The sequence below is a fragment of the Geotrypetes seraphini genome, chromosome 18, assembly GCF_902459505.1.
Source record: "Geotrypetes seraphini chromosome 18, aGeoSer1.1, whole genome shotgun sequence".
Taxonomy (NCBI): Eukaryota; Metazoa; Chordata; class Amphibia; order Gymnophiona; family Dermophiidae; genus Geotrypetes; species Geotrypetes seraphini.
The window spans coordinates 41,040,024-41,065,730 of NC_047101.1; the positions used below are offsets into that span (position 1 = coordinate 41,040,024).

Below are 25,707 nucleotides of genomic sequence, written 5' to 3' on the forward strand. Positions count from 1 at the left end.
GTCCCTTTCTGCAGTGGTTCTTGCTAAGATTTCACCGTTCAAGGTGTATGTTCTGCATGGGTTTCTGCTCCCAAGGTGCATTACTTTACATTTTTTGGCATTAAAGTTTAGCTGCCAAGTACTTGACCATTGTTCCAACATAAGCAGGTCCTGTTCCATAGTGCTGGGCCTGGTCGCGTTATCAGGTTCTGTTGCTCTGCCCACAATGTTGCACAGTTTAGCATCATCAGCAAATAATGTAATTTTGCCTTGAAGTCCCTGAGTTAGATCCCTATCAAAGATATTGAATAGCATCGGGCCCAAGACCGAACCCTGTGGCACACCACTGGTCACTTTTGACATTTTTGAGGGAATACCGTTCACCATTACTCTTTGAAGTCTGCCGCTGAGGCAGTCCTGTACCCATGCTGTCAGTGTTTTTCCTAGTCCTAACGAGTTCATCTTGTTCAATAACCTACGGTGTGGAACACTATCAAAAGCCTTGAGGGAGGCTTTTCAAAATCTGGACAAAGGGCCGGGTTTTGAAAAGTCTTCTGGACCCTCGGACATGTCCAGGGAAATCTAAATGTCTTGTAACCCTAATTAGGGATATCTTGAAAACCCGACAGGCTGGGGCAGTGGCATAGGGGGGAAAGTGTGGCACAGTGGTTATAGCTACAGTCTCAGCACCCCCATTGCCCCAAGATAGATTGTGAGCCCAGGACAGACAGGGGAAAATGCTTGAGTACCTGAATAAACTAATGTAAACCGTTCTGACCTCTCCTGGTAGAACGGTATAGAAAACTGAATGAATAGCTAGGGAAGTTGTGGCCCAGAGTGGTGGCGCCTGGTATTGCCATACCGTGCGCCCCTGTTCTCTCCCCACCCCCCACCACATACCTCTTGAAATGTTTGACGATGTGAGCAGCATCTTCCACCCGCTGCTCGTGCCAGCCTTGGCTCCCTTCTGATGTTACAACTGGCCCCGCAACTGGGAAGTGACATCGGAAGGGAGCTGAGGCCGGCGTGAGCAGCAGGTGGAAGATGCTGCTCATGCCGGCGAACATTTCAGAAGATACGTAGGAGAGGGCCAATAGGAGGAGAAAGGATTGTAGATGCATGGAAAAGTCTCCTGGAAGAGGTGGTGGAGTGACAGAGACTGTGTCTGAATTCAAAAGGGCCTGGGAAAGGCACGTGGGATCTCTTGGAGAGAAAAGGAGATAATGGTTACTGCAGATGGGCCATTTGGCCTTTATCAGCCATCATGTTTCTATGTTCCTATGTTTGTCAAAAGCTTTCTGAAAATCTAGATACACTAATTCATGAGTGCCCAGAAGGTCGATCGCGATCGACCAGTAGATCGCAAAGGCAACGCGAGCCAATTGCAGAGCCCGGGATAGACTCGTGTTGCCTTTGCGTTTGCCCCGTTCCCTGACGCTGTAACAGGCCAGACTTCAGAAGCGCCGGGCACACCAGCCTTCCCCCCGACGTCAATTCTGATGTTGGAGAGGAAGTTCCGGGCCAGCCAATCACTGTCTGGATGGCCCGGAACTTCCTCTTCAACGTCAGAATTGATATCGGGAGGAAGGCGGCTGGCCTGTTACAGCGTCAGGGAGCAGGGAGAACTCAGCAGCAACGGTGGTTTGGGGGCCTGTTCCCAGACTGCAGTGGTGGCAGCTTGGGGAGAAAGAAAGGACAGACAGACAGACAGACAGACAGGGAGAAAGAAAGGGGGACAGAAAGAAAGATAGAAAGAAAGAAAGAAGGGGGCAGGGAGAGAGGAAGAAAAAGTTGTGGGAGGGAATGAGGTCTGGAGGAGAGGAAAGAAGGGAAAGAAATATTGGATGCACAGTCAGAAGAAGAAAGTACAACCAGAGACTCATGAAATCACCAGACAACAAAGGTAGGAAAAATTATTTTATTTTCTCCGTGTACAGTGTGCTTTATGTTTTTTATAATTTTATTGTTGGTAGATCATTTTGACTTGGTCATTTTAAAAGTAGCTCGCAAGCCAAAAAAAGTGTGGGCACCCCTGCACTATATCAACCAGCTGGTGTAAGTGAGAGTCCCCAAATGTTAAGCGTGTATATACCCGGTTAGACTAGTATTCTATAAAGGAAAATAGGTGTTTACTTTCCTTTTATAGAATTCATCAATTGCAGTCAAACCTCAGTTTGCGAGTAACGTGGTTTGCGAGTGTTTTGCAAGACGAGAAAAAACTCAGCAAACTTTTGTTTCGCAATTGAGCGCCGCACCGATAAACGAACACTTACAGCTGCAGACAGCGCCGCTTCAGGGGGATGCCTCTTCCGCCCGCCGGCCAGCCTTACATGCCGGGTGCCTTCCGCACCATGTTGGAGAGCCTCTGAGCCCACGCAGCTGAGCGCCGTCCCACCTGCACGTTGTGTATGATCACGCACGTCAATCATCAATGTTGTGCGTGTTTATACGTGGTGCGCATGTGGGATGGCGCTTGGTTGCGTGGGCTCAGGGGTTATCCAGCATGGTGCAGAGGGCTGGCTGGTGGACGGAGGTGTCTCCTTGAGGCGGCGCTGCCTGCAGCTGTACAAGGACCCATGCGGCTGGCCACCTACAAACTGCAGCACCCGACAGGTACACACCCCTGGGCTACCCCTTGCCACTTCCTCCCAGTTCCTTGGCATCTTTTGGGTTGTGGAACGAATTGTCAGCGTTGCTATTATGGCCTATGGGGAAAGTTTCCCTGTCCCCTCCCTTGGATTACAAGCATGCTTCTGGAACGAATTATGCTCGTAAACCAAGGTACCACTGTATTACAATTGCCTCTGGATTAGCAGACACAGGTAACACTTTCTTATCACCTCTGTACACAGAGAAATATAAGATGCTCGGCTTGGTTCAGCCTAAACTTTATCCATTCAAAAAGTCCAAGAGAATCTTAAGGCCCCAAGGTTATCTCATTTCTATAATTGTCTTGAAGAGTTGAAACAGGGATTAATGTTGCTTACATGTTTGTCATTATTGTTCTGTTCCCCTTGGCCAGTTACACTTTAATGTACAATAAAGCTATTTTAGCTGTTGGCACTTCTGTAAGGTAATGAGTCTGTTGAATACTGAACATTTTTGAGCAAATAATTGATCATTTAATAGTTCTCCTGGATGAGCTGGAACAATGCTTTCCCTTGAGATATTTTTACTGATTCTAGAGCCAACATTATTGTTGAATCAACCTATCTGAGCATGCAAGCAAAACAAGTCTGTTCAGGTCTTGAGGCCCACACTCGTTGCTTCCAAAATGTGACCTTCTGGCTATAATACATTTGGCTCCTACACCTTCCATATTTGACCCACTAATGTGGTCCATCATGCCCAGCAGTCCGCTCACGCAGCAGCCCTAAGGTCAAAGACCAGTGCCCTATTTGAGTAAATCTAACCTATCGACGTACATTAATGGCCCATTTATAATGTGGGTTTAATAACTAGATTCTGAAAACAGATAAATCTGACTAAAAAAGAAGTATATATGTCATACAACCTAGAGAAATAATGATAATGTACCGATGCTGGGAAGAGAATTAAATATAAAAAAAAAAAGACAGAGAAGATTTTCTGTTGAAAACAGAATCACACTTGAAGGTCTTAATGTACAATGCAGTGACCCTCTGTAACACCACCACAGAGGCAGAGATTACAAGACTCCTACAGAGTGGAGGTATAAGCTAATGGTTACTGCTGTAGGTTGTACAGCTGGGAAAAGACTGCTACTATTTATCATTTCTATAGTAAGGTTTATACAGCACTGTACATTTAATATTCAGTAGTTGGTCGCTGCAAGCTTACAATCTAATTTGACAGGACACCTCAGGGTTTGGGATTTTCTGGTAGGAAAAATGATGCAATAGATATAAGTATCTGACAGTGAGTAGGAGTTAAGAGCTGAAAGAAGCTTCAAAAAGGTGCGTTCTGTTCCAGGCATACAGCGTGGCAAGAAGGGACAGTCTTGAGTTGGTGGTGGAGGAGAAGAGTACAGATAAGAGGGACTTACCTGATGAATGGAGTTCACAGAGGGGAGAGGAGTAGAGGGGGCGATAAGTGAGGAGAGAAAATATTGAGGGGCTACTTGTAAGTCAGTAAGAGGAGTTTTATTTGTACTTGGAAATGGGTGGGAAGCCAATGAAGTGACTTGAGGAGAGGGGTAATGTGAGCATGGCGGCTCTCACGAAATATGAGTTGTGCAGCAGCATTTTGAACAGATTGAAGGGGAGAGAGAAGGTTGAGCGCAAGTCCTGAGAGCAATATGTTGCAGTAGTCTAAGTGAGAGATGATAAGAGTGAATAAGGGTTCTGGAAGTGTGCTTGGAGAGGAGAGGTCGGATTTTGGTAATATTATAGAGGAGGAAGTGACAAGTTTTAGCACTTTGTTTGATCTGAGCAGAGAAGGAGAGAGAGAAGTCAAAGATTATCTCGAAGTTGCTAGCGGACAAGACAGGGAGGAGAAGAGTGTTATCCACAGAAACAGAGAACGGTGAGAGGGGGGAGGTGAGTTTAGGCGGAAAGATATGGAGTTCAGTTTTACTCATATTTAGTGTTAGATGGTGATGAGACATCTAAGCGGCAATGTCGGACATGCAGGTTAAGATTCGGGCTTGAATTCCTGTAGAGATATCTGGTATGGAGAGATAGATATGGGAATCATCAACATAGAGGTGATATTGAAAACCATGGGAGGAGATCAGTGCACCGAGAAGGTGGTTTTATAAGGAGAAAAGGACAGGGCCCAAGACAGAGCCTTCAGGTATATTGATAGACAGTGGGATGGCAGCAGAGGAGGATCCACTGTAACATATACTGAAAGTATGATGGGAGAAAACCAGGAGCAAGTGGTGATCAACAGTATCAAAGGCAGCAGACAGATCAAAAAGGAGGAGGACAGAATAGAGGCCATTGGATTTGGCTAGGAATAGGTCATTAGAGACTTTAGAAAAGGCAGTTTCCATAGAAAGGAGAGGGTGAAAGCCTGATTGAAGTGCATCAAGAATATCTTGAGAAGAAAGGAAGTCCATGGCTTTTTTTCATCTATCTGGCTCAGTCAAACTATAAAGAAAAAGGCTAGAACCTATGAATGAAAAGTTCCAAAGGAACCATATTACCATGCAAAAGTCAGTCGTACCACTGCAGAGCAAGCCCAGCAAAAGTGGGGGCCATCTACTGCTAGACTGGCAAGTTTAATTTTGGAAATTTTGATTTATTGGTGGCAGTGCAAGGAGGCGAGTGCAGCACACATGCCATCTCCCAATCTTGGTCTTCAAATTGTCCCCCCACATAGCTAGAAAACAGTGACTGCATGCTACATATGCAAACCACTCTGATCACACCCACAGAAAGGTGGTACATCGAGTCCTATCCCATCTCATCCCAGGCAGCTAATACAGCACTTAAGTACTTCATCATAGGCTACCACAGCACCAAAGTGCTTCATATGGGGAAGTTTGAAGGCTTCATATGCTGCCTTGCTTCATATGGGGAAGTTTGAAGGCCAAGATTGGGAAGTAGCACAGTAGTATTGCTAGAGATAAGTTCAATGTTTTACAAGCCTTAGAGAAAAGGAGAAGTGGGATGTGTTCCCTAAATCTTCCATTGTACCCCTCACACCCTACCTCAAGATCTGGGACATCTTCCTTTCACTCTTTTCTATGCATGCTACCCTTTCTTCCCCATGTCCTCCCTGTAGATCCATCTTGGACACTTGTCCTCTCATGCACCCTTTATACCCTCCCTGCAGATCCACCTCAGCCATTCTCTTCCTCCCCTATGCCCTCACCTCAGAAGCCATTCTCATGCCAGTCTCTCCCCATACCCTAATTGTTCCCGACACATACTGTGCATCCAACTACCCCACATTGACATAACTCACATACCTATACATCATATCATCACGGGGGAAGCCACTGCTTGCCCTGTATCAGTAGCATGGAATATTGCTACACATTGGGTTTTGGCCAGGTACTAGTGACCTGGATTGGCCACCGTGAGAATGGGCTACTGGGCTTGATGGACCATTGGTCTAACCTAGTAAGGCCATTCTTATGTTCTTTTGCTCTTGCATGATAAGGTTGACTCTGAGGCACTGTGGAATGAGGCATTATGACATCACAATCTCACTGGAATGTTGCTCTCATTGGGGTTCCGGAATCTTGCTATTCTTTGAGATGTTGGAATATTGCTACTCCTTGGGTTTTGGCCAGGTACTTGTGACCTGGATTGGCCACCGTAAGAACAGGCTACTGGGCTTGATGGACCATTGGTCTGACCCAGTAAGTCTATTCTTATGTTCTTATCATGTACCCTTGACATATACAAGCACTTACTTCCAGTGGCATAGTAAGGAGGGGGGTGGACCGCCATGGTTGCCGTCTTGGTGGGGGGGGCTGGCACATCTCCTCTCCGGCCCCTCATTCCTTCCCACTCCTCCCTCACCGCACACTTTAATTTCGCCTACACCGTACCTCTAGCTCTTCGCTGGCGCAAGCAGCAGCTCCAACCTGCTGCTTGCGCTGGCCTCAGCGCTTCCCTCTGGCATTACTTCCGGGTTCCATAATTAGGAAGTGACATCAGAGGGAGAGCTCAAGCTGGCATGGGCAGCAAGTTGGAGATACTGCTCACGACAGGAAAGCTAAACAGGTATGGGGGAAGGGAAGGGGCGTGCACAGTTGGGGGGGGGGTGGAGAAGAGGGTGAAGGGGTGCCTCTCACCCTCACTATGCTAGTGCCTGCTTCCATACTAGAGGTTTGAATGGGGATCATGGGGAAGCCCCCAGGGCCATGGGACTCCCACAGGGATCTCCCCCAGGTCCACAGGACTACCCCGGGGTTGGACGCTGGTCCTCCGGGGTTCCCAAGGAAATGCTGGCCTACCTTTTGTTCCAATGTTCCCTCTAAGCTTCTTCAATCCCTCAGCACACCACTTACTGATTGCCGCTCACATGGGAGAGCTCTGTACATCCACCAATCAGGGAGACAGAGTTGAAGCTTGATGGCCAATCAGGAGCACTTCCATGGTGATGGGGGTGGGGCTTGTTCGTTTGAAGCTCTATACAGGAAAGCAAAAGGAGGTGTGAAAATTTTGAAGGGAGGCAAACAGCAGAATTTCTATCTACAGAGGGGCCAACATTCCTTTGAGCGTCCTGACTCTTAGATCACATTATACGGGTCACATCTTGAAAACTGTTATTCGATGGAAACGTCATCTTTCTCATTTGCAATGTGCTATCTGGTATCTGCGAAGGTTTATTCTTGTCTGAACTACTGTATTTCCCCAGTGTAATATTTCTCTTTCATTTTCTGTCTTTAATATATCAGAGAAGGGTGAATCTGATCCTAAGAACATTAAGGAAGAACACATATGCACAGCTTCTTTGAGCATCAGACAGACTGCAGATACTCTTTCAGATGAGATGCATAAGCCATATTTTGCAAACATGTTTTAGTCCCTTGCCAGCGAGCGTCGGGCTATCCTGAGAATCTCTCTCTGTACTCATCTACAGACTGCAGACCATTGTATGGCAGTGATCTTTCAACAAGGAATGCATGCAATGTACCATTTCACTGAATCGCTGCTGCCCCCAAACAAAAATATCTGTAAGCCTCCAACTCTCTGCCAGTTTCCAGATTTTCTGTTTCCAGCTATTGTTTCCATGAAAAGCTCCTTCCTCGCTGATTTTCCCATTTACTCCTTCTTCCCGATCCCCTGTCCTCCTCCCTGCTTACCACCCCATCCCCCTTAAAAAAGGAAGTAAACCTCTGCCTTCCTTTCCTTCTTTGAGATTCCTTGGTTTCTGCAGGAAATGTTCCAATATTTTGTAGTCCGCTCCAACCCCCCTCCTACAGCTCTTGAAGGTTACGTCAGAGGTCAAAGCAATGAAAGAAGAGTTTGTCTCATCAACAGAGTGCCAATAGTGAGATCAGGAAGCCTATAGAATAGGCAATTAGATACCTTCTTGGCACTTAAAATTATGTGCCCAGGGGGGTAATTTAGAATACTGTGTACAGTTATGGAGACTGCACCTTCAAAAAGATAAAAATAGATGGGAGTTTGTCTACAAGGCAGCTACAAAATTGGCTTGCGAGCTTAATTTGTTCCGGAAGCATGCTTGTAATCCAAAGCATTCGTATAGCACAGCTAATTTCTCCATAGGAAATAATGGAAACTCAGGCGATTCGTTCCACAACCCAAAAATTTTAATACAAAATGCTATACGTACTTGTATTGCAAGACCTCGCTCATTTAGAACAGTCACCACACTCCCGCAGCATCAGAGAGAGAGGAAGCATCGGGTCAGTTGTAGTGATATGACGCGTGTATACTGTATGTACTCGGAATGCAAGACCTCGCTTGTATAGAATAGTCACTACACTCCTGCAGCGTCAGAGAGAGAAGAACCATCGGCTCAGTTGTGAGGATGGGACACATGTAGACTATATGTACTTGTATTGCAAGACCTCGCTCATTTAGAACAGTTACCACACTCCCGCAGCGTCAGAGAGAAAAGAACCATCGGCTCAGTTGTAGTGATACTGTATGTACTCCTAAATGAGCGAGGTCTTGCATTACAACAGTCACTACACTCCTGTAATGTCAGAGAGAGAAGAATCATCAGCTCAGTTGTGAGGATGTGACACGTGTATACTATATGTACTTGTATTGCAAGCCATTGCTTGTTTATCAAGTTAAAATTTAATAAAATATTTTGCTTGTCTTGCAAAACACTTGCAAACCAAGTTACTTGCAATCCAAAGTTTTACTGTACTCTGGCGGCACTGCTTTCTTGGCTGCAGGCTCCCTTGGAATGTTTACGAGATTGTAGCACTGGTACTTTACATGTGGCTCCTGAGGAAGGATATTTTACCTAAAACTGAGCTTGGTCGAGCCTAATAACCTGAAGAAGAAGCCAGGATTCAAAATATGAATGTACAGAAGCGCCAATCAATGGAACACTGAGAAACACAAGCGGGGAGACACCCAAGATAAGTACCGCAGACTGCACCAGTTTTGAGCATTTAATCTTGATAAGTTGGCAACAAATGATATAATATCATAATAATAACTTATTTTTCTATACCGCCACAGTCAGACGACTACTAAGCAGTTCACATCGAAAGAAGGCTGGACATTCAGCGAATTACAAATGCATGAGGGGAATGTTACAGAAGAAAAAGGGTTGTAGGGGAGAGAATGTAAGAGGGGTTTGCACATAGCACAATTACTTTTTCACATGTTTTGCACTTATATAATTTAAAAAACACACAGAATATATGCTTATGATGGTGTGTAGCATGGTTTGAAAAAGAGCCTGCTTAATATGTATAAGCCTGGAACTCTGGTTATTTTTCCAGTGTCCCATTAGCTTTCATAATCACACTGAGGGTGCACTTATAATAATAATTATAAATGATTTGATTTGATGCCACCTTATCCTGATTATTTTAATAGGGATTATTTATTTTGATACATGCTAATAGTGGTGCAGGAGGAAAATGTTTTTAAAGAAATCAGAGAGTAAGAGGTCAGATGAAGTGGCTGAACCTCTGTTTTCTTGCTATGGCCAAGGAAATCTCCTGTCCAAGGCTCAGCTGCCCCAGGGAATGAATCACAGCTCTCATTGTATGACTCAATCTCCTCTTCCTTCCTCAATCCCCCAACTCAAACAATGACTGTGGAACTGAAAATATCTGGCCAGTGCTGTGATAGGACAGCGGCCAGAGCAATCAGGAAGTGATAACATTAAAATGTTGCTGGTCCATTACTGGCTATTATGTGTTCAATTTCAGGGGTGTCTATGTATGAAACCTAGAAATAAAAACAATGATCTTCATCCTAAAGTTTCTGGGGCATGTTAAAAGATCTTTGAAACAATGCTCTGACGTTGCAGTGATTGCTGAAAAGTATGCCTTTCTCATGCTGTGATATTTTCCTTGATTATATCCCTAGGGCAGAAGCCTGACCCTGTATCAACACTTGGTATAAACACAGTTGAGATGTGGGATTACATATATTGTTTATGTTATTATTTTGCTTTGATTTGTATTTTTTTCTGGGGGGGAGGGGGAAGGATGGGATATTTCAATGCTTTAGATGGCTATATATACTGTATATGGTCCTCTTATATATACATACAGACTCAAGATTGAATTGATTAATGTTGCCCCTGATGCAGGTGCTATGGCACCTGTTTTTGTTTTTTAAACCTGTTTCTCAAAAAACAATAAACAGCTTAGCAGGGTTTAAAAAAAGACTTGAATAGTTTCCTAAAACAGAAGTCCATAGGCCATTGTTGAGATGGCTTGGAGAAATCCATTGCTTATTCCTAGGATAAACAGCATAAAATCTGTTTTACTAGTTGGGATCTAGCTAGGTACTTGGGACCTGGGTTGGCCACTATAGGAAATGGCATACTGATCTTCATGGACCTTAGGTCTCTCCCAGTATGGCAACTCCTATGTTCTTATTTGAGCCAAGTGTAGGACCATCAAGGCATTGTGATATCACTGATGAGGCTGGCTCTTAGGCATTGATGGAATGAGGCATTATGACATCACAATCTCAGCTTTGGAATGTTGCTACTCATTGGGGTTCCAGAATTTTTGCTACTCTTTGAGATGCTGGAATGTTGCTACTCTTTGGGTTTCTGTGTTGGCCACTGTTTGAAACGGGATACTGTGCTTGATGGACCTTTGGTCTGTCCTGGTATGTCAATTCGCACTGGTTTGTAATATGATTCAGACTTTCAAAAATCCACATGCTTCTGCAGACAGACCCTGGGTGGTTGTATACAAACACCAAGAAAACCTAAACAGAGCATTAAAGTTGTCTGTGGGAACTCTGGAGTCTGGGCAGGAAGCGGTTGCGAGTCAGTCTATTCAGCAGATCTGAAATGTATACAGAGGTGTTCTACGTCAACCTACACTAGCCCATTCCTAAGAAAGAGGCTACAGAGGAAGAATGCAGTGTCTCTCGGTACAAAGTAAACAGACCCAGCTCTCTGCTTACACTACGCCAGCCTGGAAGACCTCAAGGATATGATTGTTGCACAGAATTTCTAGTGATGATGGGATAAGATTAGAAGAGTGACACATTTATGACAGCCAAACCCAATAAGGTGAGATCATTACAGGATAATAGGCTGGTTATGCCATCAGTTAGAAGGACAAAGGGCTAGATTCACTAAGCAAACCGATTAGTTTGCGACCCCGACCCGAATCACTAACCTCATGGCTGATTCTATTCTGATCCGCGCATGCAAATGAGGGTAAACAGCATGCAAAGTAGGAAGGGACGCGATTCACTAAACTTTTCCAGGATCACCGACTGGGCTGGCCGATCCCAAAAGAAGCAACTGGTGCTGACCAGTTGCTCGTGACCTTTCCTGCTCTCTGCCGACTTCTCCTGCCCTTTTTTACAGCCCAGACTCTCCTCTCGCCGCCCTGCTCTCTGCCCTGACTCGCCACCCTGCGCCCCGAATCTCATCTTGCCACTTCAACTCTCCTGCCCTTCCCCCCCCTACAATGCAAGCCCTTGGTTTTAACCTGTGGGTTAACATAAGAATTGCCCGGCTGTCCGCTCACGCGGCAGCCCTCTGGTCAGACCGGTGCCCTAACTGAGACTAGCTCTACCTGCGTACGGTTTAAAACCACAGGCTCGCGAAGTAAAAAAAAAAAAAAAGCAGCTCGCAGCTCCGTAAGCATGCGCAGACCATCTACAGATGGTCTGCGCATGCTTCAGGATCGCTCACGAGCGATCCATGTGGTCGGTGGGGGGCGTTCCTCCAATCGCCCCCATTTGCATGCTGGCCTTTAGTGAATTCATCAGCCTACCTGCAATCGCCCATGGATCAGACACAGAAAAGAAGGTTAGTAAATCTAGGCCAAAGTGAGAATTCACCCGATCAAAGACTTTTCTCTATTTAGCGCCAAGTTCACGGAATAAGCCACCAAGTCAGATTCATTTGGAACTGAATTTAAAGGCTTTTTAAAAAAAAAAAACAACTTCTGAAAACGTATTTGTTTAATTTAGCATTCAGACAAGATATTCCTCAGAATGATCATTTTTTCTGATCTTTTCCAGGCAATATTCATGGATTGGCCTGGAGTCACCGCAATACAAAACTATATTATAATGTATTTCTGAATTTAGAGAGGTCTGTTCTTAGACTAATGGCATTATTTTCTATTTATGATGTATTTTTTTTTTTAATTGTAAACTTGTGTGAACAGTCGTATGCTACGGCGATATATCAACTTTTAATAAACATAAACTGCTTGTTGTCATATCTGTGACCCTAGAGGAAAGGAGAGACAGGGGAGATATGATTCAGACGTTCAAATACTTGAAGGGTATTAACGTAGAACAAAATCTTTTCCAGAGAAAGGAAAATGGTAAAACCAGAGGACATAATTTGAGGTTGAGGGGTGGTAGATTCAAAGGCAATGTTAGGAAATTCTACTTTACGGAGAGGGTGGTGGATGCCTGGAATGCGCTCCCGAGAGAGGTGGTGGAGAGTAAAACTGTGACTGAGTTCAAAGAAGCGTGGGATGAACACAGAAGATTTAGAATCAGAAAATAATAGTAAATATTAAACTAAGGCCAATACTGGGCAGACTTGCACGGTCTGTGTCTGTGTATGGCCGTTTGGTGGAGGATGGGCTGGGGAGGGATTCAATGGCTGGGACGTTGTAGATGGGCTGGAGTAGGTTTAAACGGAGATTTCGGCAGTAGGAACCCAAGCACAGTACCGGGTAAAGCTTTGGATTCTTGCCCAGAAATAGCTAAGAAGAAAAATTTTTTTTTAAAAAAAATTTAAATTGAATCAGGTTGGGCAGACTGGATGGACCATTCGGGTCTTTATCTGCCGTCATCTACTATGTTACTAAGACGGCGGATATCATCACTTGGAAGAAAACTGAAGATCAGGGAGGTGAAGGTGGCCTTCTCTGAGATCCTCCCAGTACCAAGAGCGGATGGAAAGAGACAAGGGGAATTGCAAGTAATCAACGCCTGGATGAGACGATGGTGCGAAGAAGAAGGCTTCGACTTCGTGCGCAACTGGACGGCGTTCTGGGGAAAAAGCAAGTACTACAGAAGGGACGGACTACACCTCAACAAAGAAGGAGCAAGAGTTTTGGCAGGCAACATGAAGAAGGCAATCGAGAAGGCTTTAAACTGAAAGATAGGGGAAAGCCGACAGTCGACCACCGGTCGATGGCACGGATAGCAGGATGCCCCGACGAAGAAGCCAAGGAAAACTACTCCTACACAAGAGAAGACGACCTCACGGCAAATAAGGGAGAAAAAGCAGGAAGTGACAAATCAGACACAGGAGGGGACGACCACACAGCAAACAAGGGTGATAACACAGGAGCAGTTAAGGATATCGTAATTGAAACTACAGGGACGGCCAAGAGTAGAAGGTCCAAAAAGGTAACACGTAGGGAACTTAGATGTATGTATACGAATGCTAGAAGTCTAGGTAACAAAATGGGGGAACTAGAGACAATAGCAAGACATGACATATTGGATATCATTGGCATAACAGAAACATGGTGGAATGAAGAAAACAAATGGGACACAGTACTACAGGGATACAAGCTGTATAGAAGAGATCGAGTAGGGCAGAAAGGTGGAGGTATTGCTCTATATATTAAGGAGGGAATAGATTCTGTTGAAATGGTTACAACAGAAATGAAAGAGAAGCTTGAGTCACTCTGGATCAAGATTCCTGGTCAATTTGGAGCAGATACGAAAATTGGCCTTTACTATCGTCCCCCAGGACAGGCGGAGGAAACTGACTCAGAAATGATGGAGGAAATCAAACAAGAATGCAAGACAGGCAATGTAATTATATTGGGAGACTTCAATTTCCCAGGGATAGACTGGAAACTAGCAACCTCCAACTGCGGCAAGGAGGCCAAGTTCCTGGAGGTGCTAGGGGATTGCTTCCTGGAACAAATGGTAAAAGAGCCGACAAGAGGCAACGCCACCTTGGACTTGGTCCTAAATGGCCTCATGGGACCGATAACAGTAGTGGAAGTCATGGTTCCACTGGGAACGAGTGATCACAATGTAATTAACTTTAAACTTGACATCGGGAAAGGGAAACATGCCAAAACCTTAACCACCACATTGAACTTTAAAAAGGGTAAATACGATAGCATGAGAGCCATGGTAGAAAAACGACTCGAAAAGAAGGTGGACAAACTTGAAACGGTAGATCAGGCATGGTCCCTACTGAAAAATACTATCACAGAAGCACAAGATCTCTACATTCCGAGGATTTCCAAAGATCGGAGATCAAAGAGCAAAAGAGAACCGGCATGGCTTACCAAACAGGTGAAGGAAGCCATAAAAGAAAAGAAGGACTCTTTCAAAATATGGAAATACATAAAGACAACCGAAGCCTGGAACAAACATAAAGATGATCAGAAGAAATGTCACAAGGCGGTGAGGGATGCAAAACAGGAATATGAGGAAAAAATAGCCCAGGAGGCCAAAAACTTCAAGCCCTTCTTTAGATACGTGAAAGGGAAAAAACCTGCAAAAGAGGCAGTCGGACCCTTGGACGACCAGGGAAGAAAAGGGTACATCAAGGAAGATAAACAAATCGCAGACAAACTAAATTCCTTCTTTGCGTCCGTCTTTACGAAGGAGGACACCTCAACAATACCTGAAGCGGAGAAAGTGTTTGCAGGAGAAATAGAAGACAGCCTCACCACAGTTGAAGTGGACTTAGACCAGATATACTATCAGATCGACAAACTTAAAAGTGACAAATCCCCTGGACCGGATGGAATTCACCCGAGAGTCTTAAAGGAATTGAAGGTTGAAATCGGAGAGTTATTGCAAAAACTTGCAAACCTGACAATCAGAACTGGACAGATACCGGACGACTGGAGGATAGCGAACGTCACCCCAATTTTCAAAAAAGGATCAAGAGGGGAACCGGGCAACTATAGACCTGCGAGTCTTACGTCTGTCCCCGGCAAGATGGTTGAAGCACTGATCAAGGATAGCATGGTCCGGCACTTGGACGCACACGACTTGATGAAACCCAGTCAACACGGATTCAGGAAAGGGAAATCATGTTTGACGAATTTACTCCAATTTTTTGAGACCGTGAACGAGCAAATTGATAGTGGGAAGCCTGTGGACATAATATACTTGGACTTCCAGAAAGCGTTCGACAAAGTTCCACATGAAAGACTTCTCAGGAAACTACAAAGCCATGGCATAGAGGGGGATATACAAAGATGGATAGGCAAATGGCTGGAAAACCGAAAGCAGAGAGTGGGCATAAATGGGAAGTTCTCAGACTGGGAGAAAGTGACTAGTGGTGTACCCCAGGGCTCGGTACTTGGGCCGATCCTTTTTAATATTTATATCAATGATCTGGAGGAAGGAACATCCAGTGAGATCATCAAGTTTGCAGACGATACAAAACTATGCCGGGCGATCAGATCGCATGAGGATAGAGAGAAACTCCAGAGCAACTTGTGTCGGTTAGAAACATGGGCGGAGAAATGGCAGATGAAGTTCAATGTGGAGAAATGCAAGGTAATGCATTTAGGAAATAAGAATAAGGAATACGAGTATACAATGTCAGGTGCAACTCTGGGGAAGAGTGAACAAGAAAAGGACCTGGGTGTACTGATAGATAGGACCCTGAAGCCGTCGGCACAATGCGCGGCAGCGGCAAAGAAGGCAAATAGAATGTTGGGCATGATAAAGAAAGGAATCTCGAGTAGATCGGAGAAAGTTATAATGCCGCTTTATAGGGCAATGGTCAGACCACACTTGGAATACTGCGTCCAACATTGGTCTCCCTACCTAAAGAAGGATATAAAACTGCTGGAGAGGGTGCAGAGACGAGCAACAAAACTGGTGAAGGGTATGGAAAAACTGGAATACGAGGACAGACTTATAACACTAGGATTATTCTCCCTTGAGAAAAGGAGACTGCGTGGGGATATGATCGAGACCTTCAAAATACTGAAAGGAATCGACAAAATAGAGCAGAGAAGATTTACGTTGTCCAATTTGACACGGACTAGAGGACATGTAATGAAGCTAAGGGGGGACAGGTTCAGGACTAATGTCAGGAAGTTCTGCTTCACTCAGAGAGTGGTTGACACCTGGAATGCCCTCCCAGATGAGATTATTGCGGAATCGACCGTCCTAGGCTTCAAGAGCAAACTAGATGCATATCTCCTTAAGAGAGGCATGTAAGGATATGGTGGACTATAAATTACTGAATTCAAAACTGGGGAAAAACCCCTAGAGAGATTCTTGTGATATCTATCATTGCACCAGTGTATGGTATGAAGGTACTGTAAAATATTTATAAGATATGTTCATAGCTTGTAATATGTCCAAAAGTTGAATTGTCCAATATGACTTTAAAGAGAAATAGCTAAACAGCTTAATGAATGAACTTAGCTTGAATGTTCAACCCGCGATGGTTCAGCTGGGTTCTGACGCGTTTCGCCGCTATGGCTTCATCAGAGAACCCGCCAAGCTAAAGATGAACACAAATTCAAGATCAGTCCTGAAAAGATGAAACAAAAAAACAAGATGCATGACTATGTTTGATACTGAAAAATAACTATAAATACAGGTAAGCAGCAAAGCTAACGACGCTACCGGTGGAGTACCTGTGCTGAAACAATGATTTTCAATTTCCTGTGACGTAAGCGCTCAGCTGAGCGCTCGGGTTTTATGCAGGGAGAAATGTCAATCACCTAGTGGAGGAACGCCCACCACTCCACTTCCTTATTAAGACCAGATGAAGCCACTGTCTGCCAGTGAAAAATGAAGCTCTGTTCTTGTTTCCAAAGCCAAGCCTGTGAATTGCCCCCTCTATTACAGTGTGCCACCTCCAATATTACGAATTTTAAATCCTGTAATTGATGAGAAAAAGATTGCCAGTGCTGAACCAACGGGGCATTAATATCTCCTCTTCTAATTTTACTGAGGTGTTCAATAATACGGGTCTTGATGCTTCTGGTGGTGTGTCCTACGTATAGCATGTTGCATGGACAAAAAATCAAATATACAACACCCTGAGTATTGCAATCTGTGCGCTGTTGTAAAATATGTTTCTTCTTTAATAGCCGGGGGTGTTGAATACTGGTGGTTTCAAAAGCGTGCGCACACACCGTGCAATGTCCACATTTGAAATGACCCATAGAGGGTGTCTCAGTGTTATCCGGTTTACTAAGGAAGTGAGAGGTGGATATATGATCCCTCAAATTTCTGCCTCTGGAATATGCAAATAGAGGAGGCTGTTCAAAGCATGTGTGTGTCTGCAAAATATGCCAATGGGTACTGATAATCTTTTTAATATTGAATGCTTGATAGGAGTAAGGCAGTGGGCCAGTTTTTGAGACTCAGGCGTTTGTGCAGCACCATGGAAGAATATAAACATCGTTCAGAAGATATGTGGCAGCGTTTCAAAGATCGAGGGTATCCTCATGGTATCATTAAAAAAGCCTACAAACGGGCTTTATATGCTCATCGTTCTTATTTGTTAAATCAGACTTCTGACCAACCTGAATCCCGGATGGTATGTACGTTGCCTTACTCCTATCAAGCATTCAATATTAAAAAGATTATCAGTACCCATTGGCATATTTTGCAGACACACACATGCTTTGAACAGCCTCCTCTATTTGCATATTCCAGAGGCAGAAATTTGAGGGATCATATATCCACCTCTCACTTCCTTAGTAAACCGGATAACACTGAGACACCCTCTATGGGTCATTTCAAATGTGGACATTGCACGGTGTGTGCGCACGCTTTTGAAACCACCAGTATTCAACACCCCCGGCTATTAAAGAAGAAACATATTTTACAACAGCGCACAGATTGCAATACTCAGGGTGTTGTATATTTGATTTTTTGTCCATGCAACATGCTATACGTAGGACACACCACCAGAAGCATCAAGACCCGTATTATTGAACACCTCAGTAAAATTAGAAGAGGAGATATTAATGCCCCGTTGGTTCAGCACTGGCAATCTTTTTCTCATCAATTACAGGATTTAAAATTCGTAATATTGGAGGTGGCACACTGTAATAGAGGGGGCAATTCACAGGCTTGGCTTTGGAAACAAGAACAGAGCTTCATTTTTCACTGGCAGACAGTGGCTTCATCTGGTCTTAATAAGGAAGTGGAGTGGTGGGCGTTCCTCCACTAGGTGATTGACATTTCTCCCTGCATAAAACCCGAGCGCTCAGCTGAGCGCTTACGTCACAGGAAATTGAAAATCATTGTTTCAGCACAGGTACTCCACCGGTAGCGTCGTTAGCTTTGCTGCTTACCTGTATTTATAGTTATTTTTCAGTATCAAACATAGTCATGCATCTTGTTTTTTTGTTTCATCTTTTCAGGACTGATCTTGAATTTGTGTTCATCTTTAGCTTGGCGGGTTCTCTGATGAAGCCATAGCGGCGAAACGCGTCAGAACCCAGCTGAACCATCGCGGGTTGAACATTCAAGCTAAGTTCATTCATTAAGCTGTTTAGCTATTTCTCTTTAAAGTCATATTGGACAATTCAACTTTTGGACATATTACAAGCTATGAACATATCTTATAAATATTTTACAGTACCTTCATACCATACACTGGTGCAATGATAGATATCACAAGAATCTCTCTAGGGGTTTTTCCCCAGTTTTGAGTTCTTCATATGCCATCTTGGTTTCTGAGCACCACTCTAGGTTAATAAGGTATTTGAAGTATCATTTTTTGGTTCCTTTATCTGTTGCATTCATTATCTGGACTTTCAGGAACATATTTTTGACCTTATTCCCCAGTTGTTTATATTGGACTATAAATTACGACAGGTGTACACCTGGCAGGGCCTCCGCGTGTGCGGATCGCCGGACTTGATGGACCGAAGGTCTGATCCGGAGATGGCATTTCTTATGTTCTTAAAAAGAAAATCCAAGTGACAGTAAGTAGGGAACAGTGAGGTATTGATACCCTTGAATAAGACTCTGGTGAGACCTCATTTAGAATATTGTGTACAATTCTGGAGGCCACATCTTCAAAAAGATATAAAAAGGATGGAGTCGGTCCAGAGGAAGGCTACGAAAATGGTGTGTGGTCTTCATCATAAGGCGTATGGGGACAGACTTAAAGATCTCAATCTGTATACTTTAGATGAAAGGCAGGAGAGGGGAGATATGATAGAGACGTTTAAATACCTACATATTGTAAATGCGCATGAGTTGAGTCTCTTTAATTTGAAAGGAAACTCTGCAATGAGAGGGCATAGGATGAAGTTAAGAGGTGATAGGCTCCGGAGTAATCTAAGGAAATACTTTTTTAGAGAAATAATAATAATAACTTTATTTTGTATACCACAATACCATGACAAGTTCTAAGCGGTTCACAATAAGAGGCAACTGACAACCAGGGAAGTACAAATAACGAGAAATACAATAGCAATTATAAAAATAACAGAGAAAAGGATACTAAAGAAAATTATGAAGAGACAAATTTATCAAAGAGGTAGGTCTTTAACAATTTCCTAAAATATTGATAGGAAAAGACCTTTAAGCTTGTTTCACTTAACCAAGAATTCATTTTGCCAGCTTGGAATGACGTTGTCCTATTTAAAAATCTCTTATAATGGCAAGATTTAGGTGTAGGAAATGCAAAAAGATGTGAACTATGAGTGCATTTAATAGTATAAGCCAGCTCACAATGAGAAAAGAAAGGGTAGTAGATGCAAGGAACAGACTCCCGGAAGAGGTGGTGGAGACAGAGCCTGTGTCTGAATTCAAGAGGGCCTGGGAAAGGCGCGTGGGATGAGAGAGAAAGAGATAATGGATACTGCAGATGGGCAGACTGGATGGGCCATTTGGCCTTTGTCTGCCAACATGTTTCTATGTGAATGAGGGGTAGAAAATGCAAAGCGTAGAAATAAGTTCTGGGTGGGGGATGGTGAGGCTCCTGATTCCCTTGTCTAAAATGTACATTTCTCATAGCCCTGGCCCTGTGCGACTAACCCAGACCTGGACCATGATCCTTACCTGGTAAAGCTTCACGTTACGGATCCCGCTTTCTCTGCCCAGGCTCTGGCTCAGGCCATTGGAATTAAGGACTCCAGAGGCAGAGCTCGCTGTTGCCTCTCTGGCTCGTAATCCAGGCTATGTTTGCTGCCCCAATGTCCACTCGCGAATCACAGCTTCAAGGACTGCACTGCATCCACCTACTATCTTCCTCTCTTCTCAGTCACAGCTTCTTCCCTGCCTCTGATGTCCCAATTTCCTTCTGCAGTTCAGATCTCCTGCACTCATTATACTGGGTCCCTACTGATTCTCCAAATTCCTTTCCCTCCTATGAGTTCTCCTTAGAGAAAAATGGCTTTTCCATCTATTGAATTTATTTAGGGAACACCCTACTGTTTGCGATTTCCTGTTTTATTTGTCTTTTTTTTCTCCCAGTACACAGACAATATGTGATGAAATGGAAAAAAAATGGAAGGGAGAATGGAAGACTGCACATTCTCTAACTTTTCAGCACCCTCTCGTAGTGTAAGACTTTGTCTCTGACAACCAGAGCTGAGATTGTGATGTCATAATGCCTCATTCCACCAATAAGAGCCATCCCCATCAGTGATGTCACAATGGCTTGATTGTCCTATGGCTCACTTTTATTACATACTGTACAAGGGGGGTGCTGAAAAGTTCTGAGTCCAAGCAACCAATTTCCTCAATTCTGAGTGTGCTTGTGCCACTGTAGCTGAAAAGAGTGTTATCTTATTTTAAGTGCCAATTTCCAGAAATTAAATTCAATATTTTAACATTGTTTCTGATCACTGTTTAAACCATATCCATGTCATTCTCTTCTTGGTTGGGCTGAGAACTTACAGCACCCCCTTCTAGTTTTATATTGTCTGCCCAATGTTTGCATTGTGTGAATTGATTCTCGGTGCTTAGCTGAGTTTAAAAGCAGAAAAATCACTGATTTCTATCTTGGAACGCACATCAACTCCTATATTCTTCAAAGTTAGGCCACCCACCTTTGGCCAACTTGGAGCAGGTGCAGCCATTTCAATCTGCTAGTGGCATGTAATCTTCTATATATATAAAATCGGAGGTATGTATGTGTGTATGTATGTGTGTGTGTGTGTGTATGTGCCGCGATCACGCAAAAACGGCTTGACCGATTTGAACGAAACTTGGTATGCAGATCCCTCACTACCTGGGCTGATATGTTCTGGGGATCTCGCGGCCCACCTGCACACGTGGGCGGAGCTACAAACAGAAAATCAGGTATCACCCATTCATGTCAATGGAAAAAATGTAAACAGCTGCCATTCTCACGGTAATTCAAAAACGGCTTGACCGATTTGAACGAAACTTGGTATGCAGATCCCTCACTACCTGGGGTGATATGTTCTGGGGGTCTCTCGGCCCACAACTCTATGTTGCTTGCTTAAGGGTGGGTTCACCCAACAATTTATATGTCCTGGAGGTGAAACTAAAAATGTTGTTTATAATCACGTTTTGCGTTAGTTGTATTGTATTCATTTTGTCAAATATTTCACATTATAATTTGAATATTGTACTTTTTATTAAGCTGTAAAAAAATAATTTCATTCACCACTATAAAGTATCTTTATTTGAATCCATTTACAGTGTTATTGCTATAATTAAATACCCGTGCAACGCCGGGGCATCAGCTAGTTATTCTATGAAAACAGTCAGTAGTTTATTTCCAAACAGGAACAAAACAGTGAGCTGGTCAGATCACGCATTTCTCTCTCTTCTTTTCATATTTTCCAGCTCCACAGTCGTTGTTTGATGAGGGAGCTGAGGAAGGAAGAGGGAGTGAGTCATGGACTGCAGATTTGGGCATAGCTGCAAAACTGCTTTGCTCACTTCATGGAGCAAGATAGACTTCTGTGTGTACAATTTTTGAGGAGGCTTTGTGCCTTCTTATCCTTTCCTTTAGGTGCCATTGATCTAGAAGTCCTGATCTATAAGGAAACTAACTAGTAACCCTCAGGAACAGAAGTGGCCTCTGATTTCTTTAAAAGACTTTCCTCCTGTCTTTGGCCTTGATGCTCTAAAACTGTGGTTAAAATCCTGTGGGTCGCTGTGGTGCTGGTAATTTGTACAAATTGAAAATGACGAGTGATGCTCAAAGACAGGGTTAGCATACGTCCGGGAAAATCCAGACATGTCCTCTTTTTAGAGGACTGTCCAGGCGCCAAGAAGGGATTTCCAAAACCTGGCAGTTTGTCCGGGTTTTGGAAGTTCTAAGCTTGGAGGCCGCATCTGGAAGCCTTTGTGTATGTGCTGCCATCACCGTGATGATGTCATACACATGCATACATGCATGTGATGTCATTGCGTAGATGTCCCCCACATGCGCAAAGGCTTCCAAATGCAGCCTTCGAACTTGGGGAGGTTCATGTGGGGGGGGGGGGGGGCTGGGGGAGGAACACGGTGGAGCTGGAGGCAGAACGGGGAGAGGCCAGAGGAAATATGGCAACCCTAGAACTTTGCACGCAAATGAGGTTCATGGAGATCCGCAATAATCCCATCCGATCACTCATAGGAGAAAGCGATTGACAATGTGTGCATGCGTCAGGAAAAGCTACGCTGTAGGTATGTATGAGCGTCAACGATAGGCATGCCTTATTATAGCGGATCATTGATACATGTCATAAGAGGAGAGGGGCAGAAAACTAACAACAGATTAGATTAGAGAAACTGGGCCTCTTCTCCCTCGAACAGAGGAGATTGAGAGGGGACATGATCGAAACATTCAAGGTACTGAAGGGAATAGACTTGGTAGATAAGGACAGGTTGTTCACCCTCTCCAACGAGAGGGAGAACGAGAGGGCATTCTCTAAAATTGAAAGGGGATAGATTCCGTACGAATGTAAGGAAGTTCTTCTTCACTCAGAGAGTGGTAGAAAACTGGAATGCTCTTCCATAGGCTGTTATAGGGGGAAACACCCTCCAGGGATTCAAGACAAAGTTAGACAAGTTCCTGCTGAACAAGGACATACGCTGGTAGAGTTATTCTCGGTTAGGGCGCTGGACTTTGACCAGAACGCCGCCACGTGAGTGGACTGCTGGGCAGGATGGACCATTGGCAGTGGCGTACTAAGGAGGGGGCGGCGGTCGCCCCGGGTGCACGCTCCAAGGGGGTGCACAGCCGGCCGGAACCTCCCGCACTGCTTCAACCAGCACTTCAGCGCGGCTGCTGTACTGTCACCTGCCGGGGTCCCTGGAAGCTTGTGGAGGACCACCGACAGGCGGCAGCACGACCCTGGCGTGGCTCCCAATGTGGGAGACCTTACTGATGTCCAATACCTTGTTTTCGCTATAATAAACACCAGCGAAAGCCAATTCAAACCAAAAAGTCAAAGATTTAATTTGTCACCAAAAAATAGAAAACCAAAATCATACAATCCAAAGAGGAACAGTTCTCAACACTATCCTTGAGTCCCGGACTTTAAATCATACAGTTTTTGGAGACCGTATTGTGTTCAGTTTTGGAGACCGTATCTGGCGAAAGACGCAAGAAGAATTGAGGCGGTCCAGAGGAGGGCAACGAAAATGATAGGAGGCTTGCGCCAGAAGACGTATGAGGAGAGACTGGAAGCCCTGAATATGTATACCCTAGAGGAAAGGAGAGACAGGGGAGATATGATTCAGACGTTCAAATACTTAAAGGGTATTAACGTAGAACAAAATCTTTTCCAGAGAAAGGAAAATGGTAAAACCAGAGGACATAATTTGAGGTTGAGGGGTGGTAGATTCAGGGGCAATGTTAGGAAATTCTACTTTACGGAGAGGGTAGTGGATGCCTGGAATGCGCTCCCGAGAGAGGTGGTGGAGAGTAAAACTGTGACTGAGTTCAAAGAAGCGTGGGATGAACACAGAAGATTTAGAATCAGAAAATAATATTAAATATTGAACTAGGCCAGTTACTGGGCAGACTTGCACGGTCTGTGTCTGTGTATGGCCGTTTGGTGGAGGATAGGCAGGGGAGGGCTTCAATGGCTGGGAGGGTGTAGATGGGCTGGAGTAAGTCTTAACAGAGATTTTGGCAGTTGGAACCCAAGCACAACACCGGGTAAAGCTTTGGATTCTTGCCCAGAAATAGCTAAGAAGAAAAATAAAAAAAAAATAAAAAAAATAAAAATTTTTTTTTTTAAATTGAATCAGGTTGGGCAGACTGGATGGACCATTCGGGTCTTTATCTGCCGTCATCTACTATGTTACTATGTTTGTTTCTTCACCAGGCATTGTCATATACTGCATTGCAAAACAAATTTCAAACATGAAGAGAACGAAAATGCAGGATTGCAGTCTTTTGATATTTTCCAGCAATGGCACCCTCTGCAGTCCTTTCCCCTGTTGGGTAACAGAATTGCTGGTTCCCCTTTCTTAAATTGCTTTAACAAGCTCCCGCAGAATCCCAACCCTTAGATCTTCGGGGATCCTACCCCAATCCTGAAAGTCCCTTGGAATATAACAGGAAACAGGGAAACTGCTCCACAAGCCCAAAAGAAAACTCCTTTCAGTTTCCCCTGGCTTTTGCACACCTGGAGTGCAGCAATGTAATTAATGCTGAATGCTGCTGCAGCACTGCTCTTGGCTTGGTTTTTCAGTAGAACCAAAACTTTTATATCAAAACAAACAGTCCCAATAACTATATCCTTATGGAAACCAGTACCTCCAGTCCTTAGTGAGAGACTGCCAAGCTGACATCCATGGCTTCCATGTTCTCAGCTCCAGGCAGCACCCATTCAGCCGTGTCCATGTTTTCTGGAACACCCAACTGCTCTGCTGACTCTTGGTCAATGGAATCCTCCCATTCCATCGGCTCCTGTGCGAGGTCTGGCCTTTGCCTGGCCCGGAGAACCTTCTCTGCCAGGTCCTCATGTGCAGCCTGCCTTACTGCCTTGGAGAGCTGTTTAAGAGTGTTGGTGCCACTCCCTGTTCTAGGTGTCTGTGTTCCTAGCTTTTGTGCTCTTTGTCTCCCCCCCCAGGTTGCTGGGCAGAATGCAACTGGGAGCCTGATTAAATCTCCTAAGGGAGCTGGGTTTTTTACAAGGACATGGAGCTAACCTGTATTCTAGCTCCTGCTCAGGCTCAGATGGCTCAGGATAGGCAGCTCTGCTTTCAGGATCTCCTGCCTGATCATCCTCAGTCAGTCCCTGGTCTCGGTCAAAGGATTTAGTATGGGGTTTCACTCTGACATGACCGTCTCGGGGAGCGGAAATGTCACAGTACTTAGAGCAGAGTCGGCAGCCGCGCTGAAGAAGGTCCCGCGATGACTGCGCCGTTTTCCTCCTCTGTTTCGGAAGAGGTAAGTGACGTTGGGGGGAGGGGGGTGGACCGGCAGCCGCAGTCATCACGGGATCTTGCCGCAACTAACTGCGTCTGCCATCCCAGCTCCCTCCAACGTCACTTACCTCTTCCATCGGAGCAGAAGCAGTCATCACGGGATCTTTGGGATGGAGACAGAAAGGAAGTCAGGGTGGCATGAAAGGGTGTGGAGGGTGACAAAGGGGGGTCAGGGTGCTATGGAATCATGCTGAAGGGTGACAAAGGAGGGTCAGGGTGGTAGGGAATCATGCTGAAGGGTGACAAAGGAGGGTCAGGGTGGTAGGGAATCATGCTGAAGGGTGACAAAGGAGAGTCAGGGTGGTAGGGAATC

At 44.6% G+C, this 25,707-nt stretch overlaps 1 protein-coding gene across 7 annotated transcripts in view; it reads right to left on the reverse strand.

Moving 5' to 3' along the window:
- The window catches only part of ARAP3 (ArfGAP with RhoGAP domain, ankyrin repeat and PH domain 3), a 293,655-nt gene that overhangs the window by 252,208 nt on the left and 15,740 nt on the right, over nt 1–25,707 (reverse strand). For 4 of the 7 annotated variants that reach the window (XM_033926806.1, XM_033926811.1, XM_033926804.1 and 1 more), the window contains exon 2: nt 6,926–7,046. The exons of 1 other annotated variant lie outside the window; for it this stretch is intronic. The gene's annotated coding sequence lies outside the window, so the exon portion shown is untranslated. Of the gene's footprint in view, nt 1–6,925; nt 7,047–24,720; nt 24,923–25,707 lie in introns of those variants that run through there. 2 more of the 7 variants (XM_033926805.1, XM_033926810.1) reach the window with 2 other exon arrangements.